This window comes from Hippocampus comes, unplaced genomic scaffold, assembly GCF_001891065.2.
Source record: "Hippocampus comes isolate QL1 unplaced genomic scaffold, H_comes_QL1_v1.1 scaffold112, whole genome shotgun sequence".
NCBI lineage: Eukaryota > Metazoa > Chordata > Actinopteri > Syngnathiformes > Syngnathidae > Hippocampus > Hippocampus comes.
Window position 1 is genome coordinate 724,672 of NW_017805841.1, and position 7,027 is coordinate 731,698.

General features: G+C 42.1%; 1 long non-coding RNA gene across 1 annotated transcript; it reads left to right on the top strand.

Annotated features, from left to right (window-relative positions):
* Window positions 1-462: 462 nt before the first annotated feature.
* Window positions 463-6,459, top strand: LOC109526728 (uncharacterized). The gene is made up of 3 exons (XR_002170400.1): window positions 463-725; window positions 828-892; window positions 5,750-6,459. It is a non-coding gene; the product is annotated as an uncharacterized LOC109526728 (long non-coding RNA).
* Window positions 6,460-7,027: the final 568 nt, after the last annotated feature.

The window sequence follows — 7,027 nt, forward strand, 5'->3', positions numbered from 1 at the left end:
GAACCGGTTGCCAGCCAATCGCAGAGCACACACAGACGAACAACCACCCATGCTCACACTCACACCTATGGACAATTTAGAGAGTTCAATCAGCCTGCCATGCATGTTTTTGGAATGTGGGAGGAAACCGGAGTACCCGGAGAAAACCCACGCAGGCCCGGGGAGAACATGAAAACTCAACACAGGGAGGCCTGAGCTGGATTTGAATCCGGTACCTCTGCACTGTGAGGTCGATGCGCTAACCGCTGGGCCACCGGGCCGCCTACGTTTCACATTTTCCTTGAAAAATGTTGAAAGCATAAATAAATGATGTGTGAATTTGGTGGTTGCTCAGTCAATCTGTCCAGCAGAAAAACAAAAGATGTCAATGCACTTTGGCCTCATCCTCATCAAAGACGAAAAAAGAAAGACCATTTTTCTTTTTCCCTGCTTGTCTTCACCAAGCCGACATATGATCTTGTTTATTTTTCAGTGAAAACATCGCCTCCGGATGACAGACGACACCCACATGGGAGAAGAAAGACACGTGTACGACAGTCGTTGCAGACAGTCGAGTCACCTCTCCCGTCACTCATACTTCCATGTGGGCACGTTGGCAGGGGAGCGAAACAAGCCAGCCTTTGGAGGTGTACTCCCAGCGCCACTCTTCATCTGGCATGAACACACACGCACACACACACACACACAATAGGCTGGTCCACGCTGAACTTGATTACAGTGCCAAGGTAGGTACAGTCGTCTTGGTTTTCCACATCCCTTCCCTCCTCATTGAAAACATTGCAGCCTGACATTTTGCGCCAACGTCTGTTATTGTTTTTCTGGGCCAGGGTCCCCCGCTTCTGGCCCGCCACCCTCTGGGCAAAGTGGCTGATGGTCACGCTCGCCGCTAATTGTGAGTACTGTGCAGATAAACGGCGGGGAAAAAAGAGGTCAGGAGTTTAAAGAGTCCGAAACATGCCGGCTGGTGGCAGATGAGGTTATTATTAACCCTGCGAAGGTTGCTAGTGCCATTGAAAATAGGCCTCATGTTAGCAGCAAAGCTTTGAGCCAGCAATGTCACAAAAACATCGCATTATTTTACATCCTCTCAGCTGACTGAGGGACCTCCACTCTGCTACTGTTTGTTAGTCTTTGGCACATTTTTATTGATTATGTAGATGTGGCTATTCCCCCATAGTTTCAGCAAAGCTCAAGGAACAGGTCAGAGTGACGTTAAAGCAGTGTGCACGGTATGAGTGTGCCTGGCTAAGATTGACACTTTGTCTGTCACTCCTTCTGTCTCTGATTGGTTGTTTTTCCTCAAGTGTGGTGGTTTCTTTAATCATTGACTGCCAACCATTTCAGAGCATTTTGAAAATTTCAAGCCCCACGGGATATTTTGTTCAAATGAAAGATTCTTTTGTTTAAAAGTGCAAAAATAAAATCTAAAAACAATCCTAAAATGTATCGAATGTAATCGAGTGCTGCAAGGAAATTGACACCTTATCTGCAGATGAGTTAATCAAACTTGTGAATCGACCCTGTCTTGATGGAAATGACATTGTTAGGTTTAAAAAAGCTGAATCTCGCCGACTGGTCTTGTCCCTTTCTTTCAAGTACGAGAGCGCTGACTTTGCAGAAAAGCTGCTTTCAAGTCTGCTGGGACACCTCTTCACCCAGCAGGCTGCATCGTTACGGGCGATGTTTTGTCGGAAAACATGCCTGTGGAGCTGCTCCTGGCTCTGTTTGAATTCGAAATCTTTAAAGCAAATCTGCGGGGTGTTTTGACGTCTCGACTTGCCAGTTGCAATGTAGCCGCCTTCGTCTCATTACGGCGAAAGTTTGTTTTTTCTAGACGCCTTAGAATCTCTCCGAGCCGGGGAAGATCAGTTGATTTTATCACACCGTTCCCTCATATGTTTGTTTACGCTGGCTTTTTCTCCAGAAATGCTCCCCCTTTTAACCATTCATACATAATCGGTGATTAGTTAGTGCTCCAAAACAAACTCAAAACAGATGGGTAGAATTTTGGGTGGTTGGTGGATGGCCTCCATTTACGCAGAATATGCGTTAGAACTGACGCTCGTTGACATGGACTGGGTGGCTGGCTGTGGCGTAACGGAATTTCCAGCCAGTAAAAATAATCATCTCGCTTGCTAATGGGACAGCCAGTTAGTTATTTGCACAACTTGCGCAAACAGGGAAGCGTCATTGTGGGCCCATCAAGCAGCGGTGTTTGCCAAAAATCATGGACATTTTTGTGGACAGTGGAAAAATTCCTTGTACTACTTGCACTTTGCTAGTATGTGTTCAAAAATGTGGAAAAAAACCCCCCAAAAAACTAACAAAAAACACTTTAAATTCATTTGAGACTGATTTCATTCAGCATATTCATCCATCCAAGCGGCTTTGCCTCCTAAATAAAAAAAAAAACATGTCACTCCAAACATCATTATGGAGTATTAAAGTCAACTAGTGCGTACAATCCCAAATCAATAGTTCCTCCCCACTGCAAGGCTTCAAACAGGTGCGTCTCAGAGACGTGGCAACTGAACTCAGTGTGTCATTGAGAATCATCTTCAGGTTTTAAAAGAGATTCAGAGAGACTGGAAGAGTCACAGAAAGGCATACAAATCGACACCCTGGAAATATATTGCCCTCATCATAGATCCAATACTTGATGTGAACTTGCTGTTCAGTTCCTTGTGAGAGAATAGTAAGTTGTGTCAGAAGTACAGCCGTAAGAGCGATTGCGCCTTTTAGATTCAACTGGAAATTTGACCTGAGAGCCGAATATAAATACGTTTTGTGAGTCGTATATGATATTTGTTTTAGAATGAAGTCTTTATTTTGAAGCTTTGCATTTCTATGCTATTGCAACCTAGCACCATAACAAATTGTTGAAATAATACCTCTTGGATAGTGTCTATAAAGGTGATTATTATTAATTTTCTGTCGACAGAATTTCACATGAACTTGTCGCGAGAACTGACAATCATTTTTTTCCCCCTCAATGTCTTAAAATCGAATGTCTGGACAGTGATATAACACCATGTTGACTCGCGACCTTCCGTTCCTTGCCTCTTTCACGGCACTTGCCGCCCTATTCCCAATGACACCATGTTCACCGAAGCGATCGTCATTTTGGCATGCCCCACTAGCTTTACTGGTATCACTGTTCACACGTTCAGGGTCATGTGACACTGAACCATGGGTGACACTGGAGCCCGTTACTCCGGAGGGTTGAGGTGTTGCCATGGAGACTAGATGTGATGATTGAGGCTGAAAAAGCCTGTGATGAACTGTCATACTATCGATTGCATATGCAAATATGCCCATTTAAATAGCATCAAGCTAAAAGCAATAGTGCTAATAACCGGCATGGAAATGACTGGCAAAGCTTGCTTACGAATGTTTGTGTCTTCAAAATGAGTATTTTTACTTGATTGGAGTTTTATTATACAGTGGTTTTGGTGAAAATCTTTCACACAAAAGTTTCTTTTGTAAGTAGCTAAAAGCACAGTGGCTAACAATTAGCATAGAAATGACCTCCAAAGCTTGATAAGAACTTTTTTCCTGTAAGGGATTTTTAAATGATAAACACCTTCACTTTATTTAAATGCTGTTACGCAATGATGGTGGTGAAAACCTGTCACGCAAATGTTGCTAACAGAATTAGCACATTGAAAGCATCATAGCTAGCATGGAAATGAGCGGGTGATACTTTCCAAAAATTGTTTCTTGTAAGGGTTCTGCAACTGACAGGTAGTTTTACTTCAGCTTTATTAAACAGTGTTTTGAATAAAAATCTATTTCCCACATGTTGCTAACGCAAATAGCATTTCGCTGAAAGCACAGTGGCTCACGACTAGCATTGAAATGACGGGTGAAGCTTGCTCATGAACTGTTTCCTTTTCCCTCTCCATTACATTCAGGCATATTCAAATGATAAGCAGTTTTATTTCATTTGAGTTTTGTTATACAATGGTTTTAATGAAAAAAAAAAGTCACACAAACGTTGCTAATATAAATAACATTCAGCTGAAAGCTCAGTGGCTAATGACTGGCATGGAACTGGCCAAACACAGCTTAACAAGCCAATATTTCCCGTCAGCCGATCAAATTGTGAGTAATTTTGCCTGATTTTAATTTTTCATGATAACGTCGTTCTGATGGAAATCTGTCACACAGATGTGGCTTATATAATTTGAGTGTAGCTAAAAGCATACTTGCTTAATTTTACTATTATTATAGCGGTTCACTTGTCTCGACACATGGAGAAGCAGCTTCAAGATTGCCAATAAAACAAGGGAGGATATAAAAATGCATCAGCAATAACGAATATTATTGCGTAAACAATGAGCAACCTGAGTGATGCGCCACCATTATCAATGTTATCATCCATATGTTCATCGCTCGGACTGATTATGTCCTGCAATGCTCCAGCGGGCATGTTATGCACGTACGCTAAGTGTAGCAAATATGCCTACCCAATATCATCTGGCCTCAGAGCTGCTTCTATAATGCATGAGGATCAATATGCTGTGGCTTTGTGAGCGAGACCGAGTATTCCTGCCAACTGCCCGGTCGTTTAAAGCCAGTCTTGCATTTGGATAGGTCCGAATTTGGGGAAGAGACGATTGATTTTTTTTTTGGACGGTTTCTGTCATTTGAAGTTTGTATGACAGGCATTGATGGCAATGGTGCATAATCAGCAATAAGCTTTCCATTTCTACACTTGATTAAAACCCATTTTGAAACCCTAACCTCAAAGCTGACCCTCAAAGCCTAACATTAAAACCGTAACCCTCGTTTAAATCCCTAACCCAGGATGTGAAATTCTAAATTTAAAACCCTAATTTGAAAACTAAAGTCTAAAAAAAACAAAAAAAAAACACCTTTTGGGAAACTTCATTCCCTTATTTGAAACCCTAATTTGAAACCCTAATTTGAAAACCTAACCTGGACTGGAAACCACTCACACTGACGTAGAAACTTATTTTCAAACCTTTTACCCTGGCTTGAAAGCTTAATTTAAACGTTGACTGTCTTCAAGCCCTAACTCTCTCTTGAAACCCCAACATGGCTTAGAACCCTACTTAATTTTAAAAACCTACTTAAAATCTAATCCGAGACCATAACCCTATCTATAAACGTTGATTTGAAACCCGAACCCAGGCTTTTAAACCACAACTTGAAAGCCTAACTATAACTTAAAGGCCTACTTTGAAACGTTAACTTTAACCCTTTCAGAGACAGCGGTTACTACTAGAGTTAAACAAACCAAATAGGAATGTACAGTATCGATTATAAACAAGCCCTGCGATTGACTGAGGACCAGTCCAGGATGAACTCCACCACCAGCCTCCAGCTCACCGACCACTCCGAAGAGGACAGCTGATCTAGAAAATACACGGATGGGTAAAACAATCTCACATACTGTAAAAGAATAACAAACAGTTTCAGTCTGTGTATGTACACACTATGCAAAGATAGCATTCATTTAGAAACGGTACACCGGTAATAAAAATCGACAAGCGTGGGCAAAAAGGTATTAGTACAGATGGAGAACATCTGGGCTGCATTAAGGTAAATGTAAATAACATTTTCCTACAACTGATGCATGGCCACAATAAGTAGTCCCCCAGCTAGAACAGTATACCGACAGTGTGTTTACTTAGGCATTCCACTGCCTTTTATATTTAATAGTCTCCCACTCAGAAATGGAGAATATTTAAAAGGATTGCCCTTATCTTTTCCAATGTTCTAGGAGGATCCATTTTCTGCAGCAAATTCACGTGATGAATGAATGGTCCGGTGTGGTTCTCACTAATGTTCCTGATTGCACCCTGGGCATATCGACACGGGCGAGGAGAGGTCTCGGCGGCACCGCACTAAGCCGACGAGGTGACGCCTTTTCGGCTCATTGGAGTGACACTGATCTTACCCAGAGGAGCACTCAAAGGACAGAGCGAGGCTTGAATGAAAGGAAACGAGCAGGACGTGGTGCACGCTGCGGGAAAAGAAACAGAGTCGCTGAGGATCTTTGATGCCAATGCCAGAGAGAGACTTGTGAGGTCAGCCGAGCGTTGACGCTTTCACAGGTGAGATAATGATGACACCTGAGACGCTGCTGCTGTACACTGGACTGCATCAGAGCGTGAAGTTTGGTGTAGCATTTAAAACCGTGTAAGGCAGAGATGGACTCGCAGAAGCCATGACGATGAAATAGGTGTTTCCGCCTCCCAGTATGGTTTGGTTCAGTTTGGTACGATATGGATTTTCACTTCTCAGGGCTTCATTGGGCTGGACACGCGCGCATCGCTCACCTCACCGAGTGGTTGAGGCAAGCTCAGTGCGACTTATCCTGTACCAGCTAGCTAGTAACAAGCTAGCTACTACTAGTGCGGCTAAATACGTTCCAGAGTTGCTTCACAGTTAGTCATCATTGCCTTCATGGCGGCAAATAAGTTACACTTGGCGGCGAATAAGTTACACTTCTGACAAATACTGTTCTCACAAAGGGATGACGAGGAAAGAAATCCACGCTAATTGCTAAGCTAACACAAGAATGACACATCACTGTTGAATAGTGACATTGGGTGATCAAGTACACTTTTCACTGAAGTCTGGCTGGAACCGCATTAAAGCGGAGAACATCCAACTTTGAAGGGCAAATTTGCAAGTACATTAATAAGCATCTGGACTCTGGAGAGACAATCAAATTTACTAAAAAACCCAGAAACTCGAAATGAATCAAGTTACGTTAAGGCGTGTTAGCCAGGAGGAGTGGCCTATAAGCTGAAAAGTATATTAATGTAGTATAAAATATTTTGAAAGTCATGAACGTTTTTTGGTTGTTTTCACAATAGAGTTCTAAGTTTTGATTTTAGAATTTTGAAATCTGCAGGAAAAATGTTTTCAAAAGTACGGTGCAGTTGATTTTATCTTAAAAAAAAATAGCATTGCTAAAAAAAAGCATACAACGTATCCAGAATCACATTAATAAGTTTTAATAAGTTCAAACCGAAATTTATTTTCTCTCCAT